This window comes from Oxyura jamaicensis, chromosome 1 (assembly GCF_011077185.1).
Source record: "Oxyura jamaicensis isolate SHBP4307 breed ruddy duck chromosome 1, BPBGC_Ojam_1.0, whole genome shotgun sequence".
Lineage (NCBI taxonomy): Eukaryota > Metazoa > Chordata > Aves > Anseriformes > Anatidae > Oxyura > Oxyura jamaicensis.
Window position 1 is genome coordinate 131,483,348 of NC_048893.1, and position 20,188 is coordinate 131,503,535.

Below are 20,188 nucleotides of genomic sequence, written 5' to 3' on the forward strand. Positions count from 1 at the left end.
TGCTGGCTTTCTTCAGGATACATGAGATAGGCTGTATGATATCAGGCAGACTGGAAATAAAGAATTCTAAGGAAAATGAGTTGTCTAAAGATGTCCCTTTCAGAAGAGAGCAAAAATCATAAAGCTGAACGTTTGTAAAAGTGCATGTTAAATCAAGCACAATTGTACAATGGATATAAATGGAGACCCCCCAAAAAATGTTTTTGAATTTATCTAAGGGCTTGCATATAAACGACTGCACAACGGCAGTCATTTGCTGAGACATAGGTTCTTTGTTAAAATCAGACAATGTGCCTATTTGATATTGTCTTTACACCTAGGCCTGCTGCAAAATATAGGGTGACTATAGGAAAATAAAGAAAATAAAGAGCTATGCCATGTAGCTTAGCTTGCAGAACTCAAAGCAATTGGGAAAAAATATTAGAGGTTAATAGAAGTTAATTTCTCCCATTGGACAGACTTCTGTAATTTCTAAATTATCCCGCCTTTATTAAAAAAAATGTTCTTCTTTACATTAGCTTAACCCATGACACAGTACATGCAGCACTACTCAGCAAGTTCCTATGCTTATATTACAATACATTTACTATTTAAATAACTGATTTAAAATCAATTCTTTACTTTAAAAAGGGCTGCATAAATTGGAGAATAACCCCTTTTTCCCTATATATGAGAAAATATCTTGAGTGTAGCTTTGCAATTGTAACAGAATGGTTTTCCTTGAAGTACAGTTTTAATTAAGTGCATAAACATGTTTGTACAATGTATCTTGCACAGAAACACAAACAAGATCATTTCATAGGACATGCATAATTCATATCTATTTGTTTGTTTTCCATTCAGTCTTTGGTTGTTTTCAAAATCTACCATTTCATTTTCTTTTATTATTATTATTTTTTTATTTTTTTTCAGAATGAACTAGGTCACCTGCAAAGTCTTTTCCTAATATATCCAAGTTTCTGCAAATGAAAAACGTTGGAACAGCTTCCAGAATAATTATTGTAAATCATGCTTCACAAACTGTCATTGCCAGAAGAAGATTTGGATTTGATTTGGATTCTAAATGAAATATTTTTAAAGTAATTTTAGAAGGCATGAACCTCAAGAAGATCTGCATTATATGAGTGACCAATTCTATTATAGATGCAAAATCACAGAATCACAGAATAGTCTAGGTTGGAAGAGACCTCCAAGATCACGGAGTCCAACCTCTGACCAAACACTAACAAGTCCTCCACTAAATCATATCACTAAGCTCTACATCTAAATGTCTTTTAAAGACCTCCAGGGATGGGGACGCAACCACTTCCCTGGGCAGCCTATTCCAGTGACTAACAACCCTTTCAGGAAAGAAGTTCTTCCTAATATCCAACCTAAACCTCCTCTGGTGCAACTTTAGCCCATTCCCCCTCGTCCTGTCACCAGGCACGGGGGAGAAGAGACCAACCGCCACCTCACTACAGACTCCTCTCAGGTACCTGTAGAGGGTGATAAGGTCACCCCTGAGACTCCTCCAGGCTAAACAGTCCCAGCTCCCTCAGCCGCTCCTCGTAAGACTTGTTCTCCAGACCCTTCACCAGCTTTGTTGCCCTTCTCTGGACTCGCTTGAGCACCTCCATGTCCTTCCTGTAGCGAGGGGCCCAAAACTGAATGCAGTACTCGAGGTGCGGCCTTACCAGAGCTGAGTACAGGGGAACAATCACTTCCCTAGCCCTGCTGGCTACACCATTTCTTATGCAAGACAGGATGCTCTTGGCTTTCTTGGCCACCTGAGCACTTTTTTTTTTTTTTTTTTTTTTTTTTCTTGTGCTGTGTAATTGTTCCCATTTTTCTCACTCCTTATTTAGCTTTCCATTTTAGTTTTCTTTCATATATATGTGTGTATGTATATGTGTGTGTATATATATGTTTAACCAATGTATTTTTTTTCTCTTTTCTTATCAGAAACACTTAAGGAAAAACAAAATAAAACAAAACAAAGCAATGTATGTCAACCTGGGGAAAACTGCACTTAAATATTCTTAAAATCAGTTTTTTTCCTCTGGTGTATAAACTGTTTGGCAAAACACATTAGCAATAGAATTAACATATATATATAAATGTATTTCATTACTCCAGTGACATTTATCAGCCAAAGAGGTGACTGTAAGCCAGGTGATTCAAGATAAGGAAGTAGTGTAACATGGTTTATCTAAGGAGGAAAAAAAAAAAAGAAAAAGAAAAAACAACAACAACAACAAAAATACACCACCACCACCAAAAAAAAACAACTTAATTTCAATCAGCTGTGCTCGTGCTGCCCTATTCTTCCTTCTGAGTTCCTCTTCAAATTTTGTTCCCATTTGACCATTTTCTGCAAAAAAAATTGACCATGAGATTTCTGCAAAAGATGGGAGGGTTGTTTTGTTTTGTTAAAAAACACAATCTTACAATTTTAACTCCAATTTATGTTTGGTTAGTTGATTCTAGCTCAGACTGGAGCTAGAATCACACTTCACCACAGCTAGATTTGAACAACCCAGCATGTCCTGTTGTAAATTACATTTCCGCATCCTAGCACTTACAATGAAGAGACTGCATCTGAAATTTCATTTTTCCATTCTCTTAACTCTGCAGTCCATCTTTCCTCTTAAGCCACTATTAATTTTACAGTATGCTTGTCTGAAATATGGTAGTAAAGTGGTGTACCAAGCTCAACCACTGACCATACATTTCCAGTTTGCTGATATTCAAATTACTGTTTGGCATCTCTCGGAGATTAATAACTGCAGTTAAGCATGACAGTATTACTCCTGTAATCTGCAACTGACATAATGTATAACAAACAAACAAACAAACAGACATATTTTCTTTAACTATTGGAAGTATCCATAAAATAAAACTATTAGTTCAATTTTCAAACATGCATTCTATATTTAATAAAGTCCAATTTACAGTTGCTTCAAAGTTGCTGTCAGAACTTTTTTTTTTTTTTTTTTTTTTTTTTTTTACTAGTTCCTGTATTATTTATAGTTGTTTCTTATGAAAATGTAGTTACAGATGACAGGTATAAAAAAAGAGACTAAAGTTTTTAAAGGTAGAATTAGATCTCTTTCACCTCTCATTACTTACAAATTCATCTAAACATTTGGGATTGTATTTCTAGATATTTTTTCTCTGTTGTAATAAGGCCAAGCAGCACAGATGCCAGCACTAAGCCCAGTACCACAGCACATCGGAACTGGAAGTGAGCACTATGACAAAAAGCATGCTCGTTGTTTGTGTATCCACTCTTGAGTGGATCTGGACTTTAATGAAAACTCCAGCTACTACTTACAATCAGTGTATGATCAGGACAATTTCTCAAACATTACCACTGTGTAAAAACTGATTAAGAAATCTTGAACATGACAATAATGTAAAAAGTTAAATGAGGCTGGAAATAGTGAAGTTTGAATTCTTGCTTTCAGATTTAATATAGAATATATAGGAAGTTTGGAGCTAATGCTTGGAGTCTCTGTTGTGGTTTCCTATCATATAAATGATGAAATTAAATTTGCACAGGAATAATATCAGGAATAAATTCCGAGTAACTCTTAAAAAGCCCAACTGTTTGCTCCTAGAGATAGTCAAGAAGAAAAGTACGTTAGGAATTACCAGAAAATAAAAAAGTAAAAAGAGATTATCATCATGTCATTATGTAAGATCATTATCTGCATTTGCCTACTTCTTTAGAAATGTGTCCAGTTCTGGTTAGCTTCTCTCAGAAAGGATGCAACAGAATCATAAACACAGAAGATAATGACAAATATTATAAGTGATATAGAATGACATCTATATGTAGAAAAATTCAAACTCTTCAGGTAGGAATAAAGATATCTTAGGGAGATTAATAAAAGCGAATGAAATTCATGATTGCTAAAAAAAAAATAATAATAATAAATATAAAAGGAAATTTACCTTAAATCCTATTAAAGAGTGCTAATATACTATAACTAATAGAATTATATAAGTATTTTGTTACATCTTGATGATATAGGGTGGTGGTTTTACCCTATTGGGCAGCTAAACTCCACTGCAACCACTTTCTCAATCCTCTCTCCCAGCTGGTGTTGCCCAGCAGTTTTTCCCCTTCCTTAAATCAGCTCTCCCGGAGGCCCAACCAACGTCACTCCCTGGCTCGGAATATTAATATGGAGAATCTGAAAATCTGAAAGCCTTGCTTCAAAAGGAAGCTTCCAGGCACTTTCAAAACATCAGGCACTGTAGAAATAAGCTGAAAACTTGAACTCCCCAAATTACTTATCACATTCAAAGGTCTATGTCATCTATATTATTATCTGCAGTTCTTAAAACATATGCCAGTGAGACACTTTGAAATTTAAAGCTTGCTTCCTATTATTTTTTTTGTCTGGTAAACTGCAAAAAATAAAAATAAAAAAATTGTTTGAGCATGCAAGTACTTAAGAACCTGTAGCAATGAGATACATATATCTCATTGAAATACATGCATCTCATTAAATAAACAATTCTATATCTTGTCATATCAAACTGCACATGCAGTTACTTCATATTTATAAAGCATATAAATCATTTTGAAAGACTTTCAAAAAGTTCTTTGAATTTGTTGGGACGCTGTATTGATACCCTTTAATTTATTATTTTGTACTGGGCTTAAGTGGCAAGGTTTTGATAGAAGGGAGGGGGGAGGCTGTAGGGGTGGTCTCTGTGCGAATCCAGAAGCTGACCCATTTTAGATAAGAGCTAGCTACAGCCGAATCCAAAAGAGACTCGAATCTGGTCAGAACTGAGCCAATGAGTGACACTGGTTGCATATCTGGGAGAGAAGATTTAGGAGAGGAAAAAACTGCTGTGCAACAGCAGCTGGAAGAGAGGAGTGAGAAAATGTAAGAGAAACAGCCGTGCAGACTCTAAGGCCTGCAAAAGGAGGGCAGGAGGTTCTCCAGGCCCCTGGTGGAGCAGGCTGTCCCCCTGCAGCCCATGAGTCCCTTTTATCCCCTCTTTCTTTGAAGGGGGGTAGTGATGGAGCAGTGTGTTGGACTTTACTAGCCATCAGTGTGAAGCCACCACAATTTTGTGAGTCTTTCCAACAGAAATGCTATTTTCTGTATTTTTCCAGGATCCCACACAGCACTATTGTTTGTAGCAATCTTTGAAAATCAGCTGAGGAAATGGTATAGCATAACAACTGTTTTATTTGGCAAAAATTTTGTTCCCTTTTTCCTTAATGTACAACCTGTCACCATTTTACAAATTTGACTTTTGCTCTTGGGGAAATTTTGGCAGGATGAAAATAGAAACAAAATAAAAACAGGCTCATTTCACTGCCAGTGTCACTGCCAATGTGAACTTTATGGCCAGGTAATAGATCTCTTACCAGAGACCGAAGTGGCAAATCACATGGAGGAGTCACTGCCTAGTTTTCTTCTTCAGGGTAGTGAGAGGTCATCTTCTAAGAGGAACAGCAGTATCTAGTAGTCCACACAAATGGACTAGCAGCCATTGGAGGCTGAGACCTTGAATTCTGACAATGCGATGGAGGACAGTTCTAATTACACAAATGAGCCTTCACTTCAGAGAACAGCTAGCAAACTTTAAGCAAAGCAAACAAAAACTTGTAAAAATCTCTTTTTTTTTTTTTCTTTCCTAATTATTTAATAAAATTTATTATTGTTAAAGTTGAAAATTTAGAATTAAGAAATGGAGGAAATGCCTTTATGTGATAACCTTGGACTTCTTTGTTTCAAACTAACTTGGACTTCTAGCGTTTCAAACACAAGGTGTCATATTCCTTTCCCAAAATAACCTAGCTTCATTCAGTTGTGATTTAACACCAGTAGGTATCTTAGCTCAACCACACCACTCTGTAACTCCCCCTCCTCAGAAGGACAGGGGAAGAAAATATGAAAAAAAAATAATTTGTGGGTTGAGACAAGGACAGAGAGATTACTCAACCAATTACCGTCAAGGGTGGAACAGACTCAGCATAGCAGGGATTAGTGTAATTTACTGCCAACTGTATCAGACTAGAGAAGTGAGAAACTAAAAACAAGCTAAAAGCATCTTCCCCCCATCTACCCTATTCTATCTCCTCCCCGAGTGGCAGAGGGGAAAGTGGAATGGGGACTGACATTTCCACCAGACCTTCAAGGTCACCCTCTGCCCCTGCTCCAGTGTGGGGTCCCTCCCACAGAATGCCATTCTTCCCAAATGGATCCTGTGGGGGCTGCCCATAATAGGCAGCAGCTCTTCAGGAACTGCTTGAACATGGCTCTGTACCATGGGGTCCATCCCCCAGGAACAAGCTGCCCCAGCATGGGTTCCTCATGGGCAGCAGCTTCCCCCAGACCCCTTGCTTCTGCATGGGCTCCTCTCCACGGGCTGCAGCTCCAGCCCGGCACCTGCTCCTGTGGGGGGTCCCCGTGGACCACAGCCTCCTCCAGGCCACATCCATCTGCTCCACCTAGGGCTCCTCCACGGGCTGCAGCGTGGAGATCTGCTCCATGTGGGACCCATGGGCTGCAGGGGGACAGCCTGCTCCACCAGGGGCCTCTCCACAGACCGCAGGGGTACTTCTGCTCGGTGCCTGGAGCACCTTCTGTCCTCCTGCTGGCCTGACCTTGGCATCTGCAGGGCAGTTTCTCACTCCTCACTCTCCCAGCTGCTGTTGCCCAGCAGGTTCTTTATCCTTCCCTAAATCTGCTCTCCCAGAGGCTCACCCAGCATTGCTGCTTGGCTCAGCTCTGGCCAGCAGCAGGTCCCTTTTGGAGCTGGCTGGACCTGACTCTGATCTGACAGGGGGCAACTGCCGGGCCCTGCCACAGCAGAAACCTAATACATCTAATACATTAGTATATATTACTGCATGTAAAAAGAGATTAAAATTCAGATTATATAAACAGCTACATTTCTGTGTTTTACTGTTGTTGGTTTTTTGTTTGTTTGGTTTGTTTGTTTGTTTGCTTTTTCCCTGTCTGTAAGCAAAGATTTCATATTTACAAACATAGGTTGGTTGTAGCCTTCGGGGTCATATCCAAGGAGATTTTCTCCCTGCTGTTATGATATGATATTACAACAAATGATTCTTTCTAGTTGCATTCCATCATGGGAAAGAAAGACAGAAAGACACGGTGAGAGACTGCTATTACATATTTAAACACAAAATCTATGCCAATGATCACCCCGTGATGTACAATATGTCACACAGAATCTATATTAATCATGTGCAACTTAAAAATAGTTCTTCAAAGGCAGAGTTGCAAAATTAACATGATTCATGTGAAAATATTTTAAAAATATTTCAATGATGAATTTTAACTCTATGTAATTAATCATCAAAGTGAACAACTCTGGTTTTAAATTGCTGAGAAGCCAAAATGTTTTATTTGCGAAGGGTAATTAAGAAAATTTGCCACTGATTAACTCAGCTCTAAGAACATGAATTATGAAGTTTAAATCATTATGGGAATTGTTTTATTTAAAATATATGGTGCAAATTCATGAAAAATTGAAAATTACTCCATGATAGGTGAGAAATACTTTTAATAATGTATGAAGCAAACAGTAAAAGAGATTTTAATTTATTTTTCTTTACTAATTTTAAATTTTTATGGAAAAAATATTCAATACCTTAATTTAAATCATTATTTGAAATGCTGGTATGTTAGGCTGAGATCTAGTGGGAAAAGTATTTTGCTGGAATCAAGAAAAAGACTGAGCAAGCCACTTCTCTCTATTGTATTGTGCTTTCTATTTACATAAACCAGCACAATATTATTCAGTTTGCTCTGCAGACACATTAGAGACTGCTGGTTAAAATGTCTGGAGTGCACTTGTTAGCTATCAAACATTTCTGATAATGTCTTTAATAGAAGGTGTCAGGTGAAACTGGTATCCAGCTAGCAAATCATGCAGTCAAAATCACCTGGTAATAACCCATTGCAACTGTGACTGTAGTCTTTAACACAGCTCATTTTTGTTAATATCTGTCAGAATTTTGTAAATAGATATAGATACATATATATACATGCATGTTTATACACTTATATATATATATTATACTTGTACTCTGCATTTTGCCAGTATGGTCAGAATTCTGACATGGAGAAAGGAAGGAATCAATTTCCTTTGCAAAGTAGAATTCACAACAAATAGATTTTATTTCTATCACTGTTAATTTCATTCACAGCCTGTTCTGTCATTACAAATTCAATGCAAGAATAAACATATCAAAAGAAACATAGACAAAGATTTGTGTCAGTAGATCCAAACTCAACAGTGGCTCCAATTTTGTTCTTCATACATGTTGCATATCAAATGTTTTTTTGTTTTGTTTTGTTTTCAGTTTGTTTGGCCCAGTGTTTACAGTAGTCATAGAAAATGTCCTCTGGTCACTAAATAAATTATTGAATAAATGAGAAGGATACTATGAGAATAATTCAACATGTATGTATACATTCTTTGAATGTTTTCTTTTATATTTATCTGAGAACCATTGTGCACTCTTCTGGAACCTTTCCAAATTTCACAGAAAGCAAGACATTACAGATGTTCAAGTTATCTGCTGAAGAGAATGACTTTTTTTTTTTTTTTTTTTTTTTTTTTTTAACATCACCAAGAAAAGGACAACCTCCAAGTTTCTCTGTTGTGGGGAGTTTCTCATTTCTCTGATATTCCCTTTTATATCATTTTCATCCATTTCCAGACTATCCTACTTGCTTTGATCATCAGTGCCTTCACTAAGAATGTAAAAGAGAACTTGTAACCTCTGATTTATAGTTGTGAATTACATGTTATTGAACACAAGCAAAACATGTTTAGATTCTTTGTATTTCAAATCAGTTGTTCTCCTTTTGTACATTTAAACCATAGGTAATTTTGACTTCTATCAATCCAAGAAAGCTGTTTTAAAATAATTTATAGAAGGTATTTCTGCATTTCCACTCCAGTGAATTCACCAGGAGTAAGGAAATATGGTTATTTTATAACAGCTGAAATTTCTTGACATACAGCACTGTTGTAATATGTAGTTCAAAATCTTAAATATAATGCAGTTATATTACTTTGATTTTTTATATCTGTTTTAAAAATAATTAATTTATTATTTAATACATCAATCTGAGTGTCACTTCAAATCAAAGACATGAAGGTATGACTATTCTTTCTACTAAGTGTTTCTCATTGACATTGGAAATTGTTTCTGGTCAAGCAGATAGGGAACTAAATTTTGTGTATGTCTAGTTTATGTATTAATATAAATATATAACTATTTATAGCTATATTACCATGCCATCCCTCTGATTATTTCGACCAGTTTATTCTCCTATCTGTTGAATATTGCAATCCACCAGGATTTTAGACCCTATGGAATCTTTTTTTGCTACTTGTTTATACAAATTCTAGTGCCAAATCAGACTTCTAGACACAGCCACCATATATGATCTTGTCTGGAGAAATTGCACTCGTCTTTTTAGGTGGCTGAGGAAACAAATCTGCCTTTAAACGTAGGAATAAACCATCTATTCTGTCCGAGAGGATTTCTGCTGGAGAAAGGCAAAATTCATATGGGGTTGCGATGGTTTTGCTCGGGTGGGCGACCAAGCTCCACCACAACCGCTCTCTCACTCCCCCTCCTCAAAGAGGAACAGGGAGAAAATACGATGAAAGGGGCTCAGGGGTTGAGATAAGGACAAGGAGATCGCGCAGTAATTATTGTGATGGGCAAAACAGACTCAGCATAGGGAGATAGTAAGATTTATTGCCTATTACTAACAAGCTAGAGAAGTGAGAAACAAAGGAAAGAAATCAAAAGCACCTTCCCCCCCCAACCACCCTCTTCCACCTCCTCCCCCCGAGCGGCGCAGGGGAACGGGGGAATGGGAATTATGGTCAGTCTATAGAAATTCTTCTCTGCCGCTCCTTTTGGGTCACTCTCATCCCCTGTGCTGTGGGGTCCCACCCACGGGATGCAGTCCTTCCTGAACTGAGCCAGCGTGGGCTTCCCACAGGCAGCAGCTCTTCAAGAACTGCTCCAGATCTGGGTCTGTACCACGGGGTCCATCCCGCGGGAGCACACTGCTCCAACCTGGGTCCCCCATGGGCAGCAGCTCCTGCCAGGTCACCTGCTCCTGCATGGTCATCCTCTCTATGGGCTGCAGGTCCAGCCCGGAATCTGCTCCGGCAGGGGTCTTCCACAGGCCGCAGTCTCCGTTGGTGCAGGGCCACCTGCTCCACCGTGGTCTCCTCCACAGGCTGCAGCGTGGAACCCTCCTCCACCATGGTACTCCATGGGCTGCAGGGGGACAGCCTGCTTCACCATGGTCCTCACCACAGGCCACAGGGGACTTCTGCTCCGGTGGCTGGAGCACCTCTCCCCCTCCTTCTTCACTGACCTTGGCACCTGCAAGGCTGTTCCTCACTCCTCTCACTCTCCCAGCTGCTGTGTGGCGCAGCGTTTTTTTTTCCTGTCTTAAATATGCTCTCACAGAGGCACAAACAACATCACTTATTGGCTCAGCTCTGGTCAACAGTGGGGCCCTTACCAAACATGGGGCAGCTTTTAGATCCTTCTCACAGAAGCCACCCCTATAGCCCCCTGCTATCAAAACCTTGCCACATAAACCCACTACAGGGGTACTAATGCATCCTCTGCTGAACTGCTCCTTTGCAGTTTGGTTTGTACTTTCTAGATAGGAAGCAAGATTGGCTAAAAGGGAGAAGAAATGAGGTGAAGGAATGTTTTGTGTATTTAATGGTTCATTCGATCTGTGCAATGAATGTTAGAAGACTGTGAAATAATCTTGGGAAAAAGATGTGTAACAAGGCATGGAAAAGGCACTGGTAGGGATAAAACCATTCCTTTTTGTAGCAAATTTCTGTGGTAAAGATTCATCATATTCCATCAAGGATATGATGACTTCTTATATATGACTTCTGTCTCACAGGAATCAGAACAATTATGTGATTTTCAACATATTTATTTGCTTTTGGAGATTATTACTACAGCTACAAGGAAAGCAGAGCTTCCACTGATTGAAATGACAGGCTGGAAAGATGAGTAGGGGGTGTCATCCTCTATGTCAATGAGCAGCTGGAGTGCATGGAGCTCTGACTGGGAATGGATCAGGAGCTGACCAAGAGTTTACAGGTCAAGATTAAAGGTAGGGAATGGACAGGTGACATTATAGTGGGGGTCTGCTACAGGCCACCCAACCAGAAAAATGGAGCAGATGAGGCCTTGTACAGATAAGAGGCCCTCATGTTCACAAGCCATGATCCTCATGGGGGACTGTAACCAGGGTGGGTATCTGTTAGAGGGTCAGCACAGCAGGGCATAGGCAATTGAGGAGATTCCTGGAGTGCATTGATGCACTTCCTTCTCCAAGGCAAAAAGGAGCCAATGAGGAGAAGTGTTGTGCTGGACCTCATTTTCACCAACAAAGAGAGGCTGGTGGACAATATGAAGCTCAGAAGCAGTCTTAGCTGCAGTGACTGTGAAATGGTAGAGTTCAAAGTCCTTAGTGTAGAGAGGAGGGCTCATAGCAAGCTCACTACAGTGGACTTTGGGAGAGCAAACTTTGGCTTCTTAAGGGATATGCTTGCTAGAGCACAATGGGACAAAGTCCTGGAGGGAAGAACGGCCCAAAAAAGTTGGTTAGATGATCTTTAAATTCTATTCCAATCTAAAACATTTTATATTCTATGATTCTGTGAAACCTGTAGGTGCTAAGCTTTGCAGTTGAGTTGAAAAGTTGACTTTCTCATTAAAAACTGTATTACAACTAAGCAAAATGTCAGTTTTGTTTTGGTGGTGGTGGCAACGGTGTTGGTGTTTTTTTGTTCTTGTTGTTTTTTGTTTGTTTTTGTTTCTGTTTTTTGTTTGTTTGTTTGTTTTTGGATTTGGTTTGTTCTTTCCACTAGTGCTTATATGACATAATTGATATTTTTGAGACTTGGTGGGATTAGTTCTACAACTGGACATCTGGGATGGAGGGCTATTGGAGGGATAGGCAAGGCAGGCAAGGTGGAGCTCTTGCACTGTACATAAGGGAGAGATTCAACTGTATAGCCCTTGCCATTAGGGTTGACAGAGCTGGAGCCTCTGGGTGAGGATTAAGGGAATGGGTAGCAAAGTAGATATCATTGTGAGTGTCTGCTATCAACTACCCACTTAGGACAATGTCAGTCAGGAGCTATTCTTTAGGCAATTAGGGGAAATCTTGGGATCATTCATCCTTGTCCTTATGGAAGACTTCAATCTGACAGATATAAATTGGAAATATCATATTTCTGTGTCAGGTAAGTCTGAGAAATTCCTAAAGTATGTTGAAGATAACTTTCTGTCACGGGTACTAAGTGTGACAATTAGGAAAGGTGTCTTTGTTAGAGAATAGGGAAAGCCTTTTGGGAGAGATGATGGTAGGTGGCTGTCTTGGCCACAGTGATCATGAATTAGCTGAGTTCAAAAATTATGGTGTTAGAATAAAAAATTCACCAGAGTTACCACCCTAGATTTTAAAAGAGCAAACTTTAAGTTTCTCAGGGAGCTAGTTAGCAATGCCCCCTAGAAATCAACTCTAGATGGTCCATTAGAGCTGGTTTCTTTTCTAAAACCACCTTTTAAAAGCCCAGCATCAGGGAATCCCACTGTGCTATGAGTCAAGCAAGCTGGGCAGAAGGCCAGATTGACTGAACAGGGAGCTCTGTCTGGAACTTGTGCAGAAAAAGAAAATATATTTCCTCTGGAAGAAAGGTCAGGCTTCACAGGGAGAGTACATAGCTGAAGTTTGAATCTGCAGGGAGAAAACAAGAAAAGCCAAAGCTCAACTTGAGTTGACACTGGCCAGTGTGGTGTCAGACAGCAAAAAAAAGATTTTTCAAGTATGTCAACAGCAAGAGGTCAAAGGAAAACATCAGACTGAAGTTTGAAGCAGATGGTAACCTATGAAGCAGGGATGAGGAAAGAGCAGAGGCATTTAATGCTTTTTTTTTTTTTTTTTTTTTTTTTTTCCCCTTCGGTATGTAATAATAATGACAGATATTTGGCTGCCTGGACCTATGTTGCAGAACCATGACTGGGAGAGCAGTGACTTTCCATCTGTGGTAACTGGTCACTAAAATTCTAAGGAAACATATCTGCTCTATGTTCATAAATCCTTGGGGCCTAACAGGATTCACCCCAGGATTCACCACTCAGTCCCTGGGGAAAACAAATAATAATAATAATAATAATAAATTGTCCTGGGGGACATTGAAAGGTATTTAAAGAACAAAGCTATTATCATGCATAGTCAACATGGGTTCATCAAGGAAAAGTCCTACCTTAGTAATTTGATCTCCTTGTATGAAAAGGTCAACTGCTTAGTGGATGAAGGGAAGGCAGTGGACTTAATCTTTTAATCTAAAACTACCCTCTTTATAGAGGGTATTTACCCTCAATATAGCAATAACCCAGTTGCCAAACTGAACTTTTGACTACCATCATTTGGTGACAGGGAAAGGGAAGATGGCAAAGAATAAAGCTAATGATGAGGACAGATAGAAGGAGAAAATCTGATTTTATAAGATGGACATTTTCAGAGAGAAATTTTGTCAGAAATTGCTTTTCTACTTCAAAACATCAGTCACAAAGGGTCACCAGAGCTTTGGGCTGAGAATGAAACCTGCTTTTCTTATGCAGCCTCTTCCTGCATGAAGACCTTGTGCTACCATATTAGTGACAATCTGCCTGTTTCCAGTATTATTGTATTACAAGTACATATATATTTACCTTTACTAGGTGAATCATACTATTTTCAAAATACGTGCACACATTTTTTTCATATTGACAAAGGAAATTATATATATATATTATATAAACATATATATACATATATATATAAACATATATTTATACGTTTATATATATAAACACATATATGCATATATTTAATAATTTATGAAATTAATGAAATATTTCATTTGAGAACGTGAATATTTTCCTTCAGAGTGAGCTGTAATATTTGTGCTTGTGTGGTGTTACTAGATATAAACAAATATAGGCAAATAAATTTGTCTCCAGAAAGTATTTTAAATCAAGAGATCTAATTAATTCTGCAAAGATGAACAAGTGTTTTTATTTTCCATTTCATTTTACTTTGTACAATATTTAAGTTTAAATACATCACATGTTGATCTCTGTTTTACTTTCTGGCTATAAACTAACTTTACTTATCTTTTGCAATTCTTACTTTCACTGTTATTTTGTAAATTGCCAGTAGAGTGTCTACTTTTTACATTAGTGGCAATACTTGCATGATCAAAATTTCTTTGGTGTTCAAAATTAACCTAGCATTTTGTTCTGCGTCTAGAATGTAGTCTGAGAAATGAGTGATTTCTGGGCAAAAAGGCTGGTTTGTTTGTTTGTTTGTTTGTTTTTAACCTCAGGGGTATGTTGAGAAAAGATTGAATTGAGTAATATTTTATCCAGATTTCTTCATCATATCTGTTAGGAACTGTGAACTGGCCAGCAGCTATTCAAAGGATTATCAAGAAAACATACTTTAAAGTGACAGGTCTAATTTGTAAACAAACCCTCAGGGTTCTCCTTGACATTCCTATATTCTGAGGACTCGACCTACCACTGAGATTCCCTGTAATCAAATATTTCTCAACAGATTTTCTATTGTATTGAGATCTATTCTCAGAAATAGGATGAACACTTAGTGAGAAACTGTAGTGGCTGCCTTGACTAAATGTGTTGAAGTGGAAGCAGGTGTAGAAGGAAGTAATTTTAATGAAAGCTTCAAGTTGTATACATTTATACATTTTTGAACTACTGAGTGTCAATATGAAGATTTCTAGAGTATCTAACCTCTAAGCCCAGGTCTACTGTACTATCAGGATTTACATTTAACTTGTTGACATTGGAAATATTATATACTTGACATACTCAGAGCTGTGAAGTTTTTTTGTTTTGTTTTGTTTTTTTGTTTTTTTTTTTTTTTGGTGGTGATTTTGTTTTGTTTTGTTTTGTTTTGTTGTTTGTTTTTCCATGCTCAGTATATCATACACTCATCGTGTTTGGTCATGTTTATGTGTTTTAACCATAATTCCAAACTGGCACTCTCATCATCTTGACTCAGTTCTCACCAATCAGGGGAGAAAGAGAGATAGTATTGAGTTATTCCAAATGTTCATACTAAATAGTTTATGTTCCATTAATTATGAGCTTTGTTATTCTCTTTTCACCTTTAAGTTTGTAATCTATAATTTGTTGTTTGTTGCACATTATGTAAATTATTTTAATGCCTTTTAGTTTAAATTTTACTGTGCAGCATAGCTTTTTATTTTCTGAGATTGAAGATCAAGTTTACTTCTAATTCTTCTCTTAATGTAAGATCAAATTATATTTCACAAGACTGGGTTCTCCATCCTACCCTGATCTCAAAGTCAAGCTCACTTCTGTGAGCTCTCACGTTCACAAAAGATTTTATACGTATTACCTACTCCTAATTCTTTTTGTAGAAATGGATCTTCAACTCATTCTGTCTTCCTCCATAAATAGCCCATAGGTTTGGAGTGAAAACCTTTCTTGAAATGTGAAAAGCATTATTTCTAGCTCCCTCAGGCTGAGAGCACCCTGGTCACAAAAGCCCTGTGTGTGTATTAACAACCACTGTGCAATTCCATAAGGAATGGTTACCACCTCATCCAGAAATAAACAAAACAAAACAAAACAAGACAGCTATTGATGCTTAGTTATTTGGTACACATTTGGATACACTAACTTTAAAACTAGTGTTTTAATCACAAAGTGTTTGCTAGAAAAATTCTGTAGACTCTTCATTATTTTGCCTTCTTTCTTCAGAGCTCTCTCTCCTATTTCTCTTTTCATAGCTACTGTCTCTCTAGACTTTGAAGCAGAAGTTCTCTACACTTGTCCATGTTAGATTCTTAATCCCTTGTCTAAGTCAATGTCATGTCCCCACTTACTATGTACTCAAACTAATCTATTTTAAAGGATAAATATAAATATTGAGAGGTATCGTGAATCAGCAACTGCTGATGCTCGAAGATATTAATGTGAAAATGCTGAAACATCAACTGAGCTAGGCATCTCAATATAAAGCAGTCACTGAGGGTCTTCTTTTTGTTGTTGATGTTGTTATCTCTTATAATCACATTTTATAGTAAGGCACCTGAAGTTCACTGTGTCTATATTTAAGGATTTGACCACCTAATCTGATCTGGCCTGATTGGCCACCAGGACTTCAAATTTTATATCATGACCTTTCATGATTTTTGTGCTCTTTAGACATCAGCTCATAAGAACATACCGCTACCCTAGAAAGAGAGTTCAGAAAACAACAGTCTAAGTAAACTGCTTTATTATGATTTGCAGCTAACAACTGAAAAAAATTTAAACAACAACAAAATATGCATTGTTAATATTGTCTTTAGAATGTTTCCAATAACAATGAGCAAGTGGATTAAATAAAAATGTATTTTTCAAGTAGGAATTTCAGTATAACTTATGTATGATATATGCAAAATTTTTATCATTCATTATTATATGCAATAGGTTTTATAACTCTTTTTGAAGACTATTTATTACCATGGAGAGAGATTTAAAAACAAACAAACAAACAAACAAGCAACAAAAAAAAACTGTGAAATGTGTTAATTTAATTTGTGTCAGTATGGAACAATGCTAGGGCCGCATGATGAAATATAAACTCCTATTTAAGAAAAACAGAGTGATTAGTGTACATAGTTCTTGTATCATGCAAAGGAACGATCCAGCAATTTGTGTAAATAGAGGGTTTAAAGGGCGAACATTGGGACTCTAGTCTGGGAGATAAGAGGACCAAGGAGTTTTTTTAGGAAACTGCAGACTTTTGCATAGGATGCTACCCAAGCTTCTGATATCTGGCAAAGAGATCACCAAATAAGGAGAAAGGGGGAGTTGAAGGACGACCAAAGGACAAAGCCTGGGAGGAAGACTAGGAGCCTTCAGCACAAGAGACCCCCAGAAAGACCACCAGAGACTGATACACATATGTCCGGAGAGGGTTTGGATTCCAGGAACTAATTATAATAAGCCCGCCTTTTCTACGAATAGTGATGAATATGTATTAGTCTAGGAGCATAAAAATCAACCACCTGATGTAACAGGTGTGCATCTTGATGGAGCAGAGATTCCCGGTGCACCCAGCACTGTTTGCTTGCCTCTATTTCCTTAATAAATTACAAACTTTAATTAGAATCCGATCTGGGACTCAATCATTTATCACAACTGGGGGCTCGTCCAGGATGGTCTTGGTTCCTGAATTCTGATTTGATCTAGGAGGGGCGCCCCACCATTTGATGGCTCCTGTTCAAGTCAGGTTGGGACTAACACCTTCCTGAACCTGAATAAAGGCAAGCAAAGAATTTGATTTTTTAAGAGCTCCCTTGCCGGCTGCAGTATTGTATTTTACCTGTAATTCTGCATGTGAAGATCAGAACAAAGACGACGGAGTCGTAAGTATTTAAGTTGTATACTGTTTGGTTAGGTGGGATTCGGTTGCCTGTGTGTGTAAGAGTGTGACTGAGATGGAACTTAGTTCCGAAGAGAGTGTGGAGGTCTTCTAACTGCAGTTCCAATCTCCCGCAAGGGACTTAGCTGGTGAAGGACCGAAGCGATTCCTATAAGATTTGTGGGTAGGTGATAGGTCCTAAACCCCCTGCAAGACACTCTTATTAGGTAACCAAGGGCTGTAGGAATTGCCACAGTAAAATTCCCAGATGGGTCAAATAAAATTGAAGACCTGGGACTAGAGAAAAGGGAGCAAATTAAAAATGGTTCAGTACTATGTGATAAAATGGCCAAATCAGGATATGCAATCATTAATAAGGACCTAGAACCTGTGGAATCAGGACCTTTGAGTCCATCATGGTCAGCTCAGGCTTGTGAGCTGTATGCTCTATGTAGGGCCCTGGAACTATTAAAGGGGAAAAGTGAGGCTATATTTACAGCACGTTGAACTGAATGAACTCCCCATGCCTGAATCACCACCAGAAAGCAGTGTTGTACAACAAAAACTGGAAGTTTCTTCAAAGATGTTGCCATTAAAATTAAATATATATATATATATACATATATATATATATATATATAAAACTACTCGTCTCTTGCCATGAAATTCTGTTACTATTAAACTTTATGTTCTGGTTTGGAGACAAAAAGGAATATAGCTAAGGTATGAGCATGTGACTTTCTGTTTCCTTAAAGTCGTGAGCTTTAATTCTATTCATGCTAAGTCTCAATGAGGCATACTAGCATCCATGTGGACCCATTCATTTTAATGTTGTAAAATCGTGGGTCAGATGATTCAAAGCCTTAATGTAAATGTATTCAAGTAGGGGAAAGGTGAATTGGTATCATTTATTTTAAAAAGTCATATGGTGGATTTGTTTGTTTTAAGTTTGTACTAATATAAAAATCACATGAGCACGCTTGTTGAACAGTAAAAGTTATTTTTCTGTAAGTGCATTTACTCTTTCTATTTTTGAACAAACAGAAGTATCAAATACTTGTTTAAATATTAAGTTGGTGTTTTGAGCCTGCAAATTTAATATTGGCTCTAAAACTCTGCTTTCATAAATACCATTTATTATACCACTATATTTCTGATGTTTGCATAATCATAAAAGGACCTCAAAACTTGAATTCACAGACTGAAATATAAGCTGAGAGCCTTGAATATGTCAGTGTGCTGTATAATGGCCTTTGAGGACTGTCATGATAACCCTTTTACATTACAAAGCTAATGTTTTAGTCCTAAATTTTCAGGACCCCTTAGTACAGAAGAGAGCTTTATACAATTACTGTTGTGAATTTCTCTAAAAATGTATATTTTTGTGTCCAATTGTATTATTTAAGTGTTCCTTTGTATAAATTCATGTATGCTTCTGTTGTGGTTTAACCCAGCCAGCAGCTAAACACTACACAGCCGTTTGCTTACCCTCCCCCCCCCCACCCCCTCACCCCCCCCCGCGATTGGGGAGAGAAAAACTGAGGCCTGTGGGTTGAGATACATACAGTGTATTGGGACAGAAAATAAAATAATAATAATAATTTTGTGTACGGGGTGGGTGATACACTGTGCAGTTGCTTGCCACCTGCTGACTGATGCCCAGCCTGTCCCCGGGGGCCGGCCCCCCACCCCGGCTAGCCACCCCTATATATTGTTTAGCATGATGTCAGATGGTATGGAATACCCCTTTGGCCAGTTTGGGTCAGCTGTCCTGGGTCTGTCCCCTCCCAGCTCCTGCTGCACCCCCAGCCTGCCCGCTGGCAGGACAGAGCAAGAAGCTGAAAAGTCCTTGGCTTGGTGTAAGCACTGCTCTGCAGCAATTAAAACATCAGCATGTTATCAACATTAGTCTCATCCTAAATCCAAAACATAGCACCCTACCAGCTGCTGGGAGGAAAATTAACTCTATCCTAACTCAAACCAGGACAGCTTCTAAAACAAGAAAGGGGGAGTAGGGGTGTGACCCCCAGGAAAAGATAGATAAAGTATGCTATGTTCTTAAAATTTTTAAATCGATGGACAGAGGAAAGTCCTTGCATCTGTCCGTGCAGGAGAAAAGGCGACAGACAGATCTAGGAGAAAGATCTGGGAGAAACTCAGTTAAAGAGCACAAGTCATGGTAAAAACAAACAAAAGAATTACAGCACCAGTCATTGGGAAGGGCCCTACACTCTAATAACTTGGGGACCGAGGTTGTGCTTGTGTTTTAACAGAAACTGGTCCTAGATGGGTGTCAGCACCATGGGTCCGTCAGTCCGTCTCATCATCTGCCTTAACATGATCATAGCACCCTTCTCTGCGGTTTGGACTCCAGCTCAAACAAAAAACGTCTGGAAGGCTGGTATATGCAGGACCCACAAACAAGGACTCCAGGAGTTGGAAGGGCAGCCAGAGCCCCTCCGGCTGGGCAGTACTCAGTGCCTGCCTCTCCCAGGGATGTGGTTACAAAGTTTGTTAAAGATAGAATTAGTGTGCTTGGTAGTTTTTCTCTGTGTTTTAGGTTGTGTTAATCGTGCTTTGTTAATTTGTGTTAATCGTGCTTTTTTATGTTAATAAAGAAGGGGGAGATGTTGGAATGTGGCCATGGGGGTCGACAAGCCCCATGGTTGGTGATAACATCAGACTCTTAA

General features: G+C 38.4%; 1 long non-coding RNA gene across 1 annotated transcript; it reads right to left on the bottom strand.

Annotated features, from left to right (window-relative positions):
* Positions 1-490: 490 nt before the first annotated feature.
* LOC118174965 lies at positions 491-18,293 on the bottom strand. Its single transcript, XR_004754825.1, has 3 exons — positions 18,144-18,293; positions 9,773-9,775; positions 491-504 (listed from the first exon to the last, which is right to left on the bottom strand). It is a non-coding gene; the product is annotated as an uncharacterized LOC118174965 (long non-coding RNA).
* Positions 18,294-20,188: the final 1,895 nt, after the last annotated feature.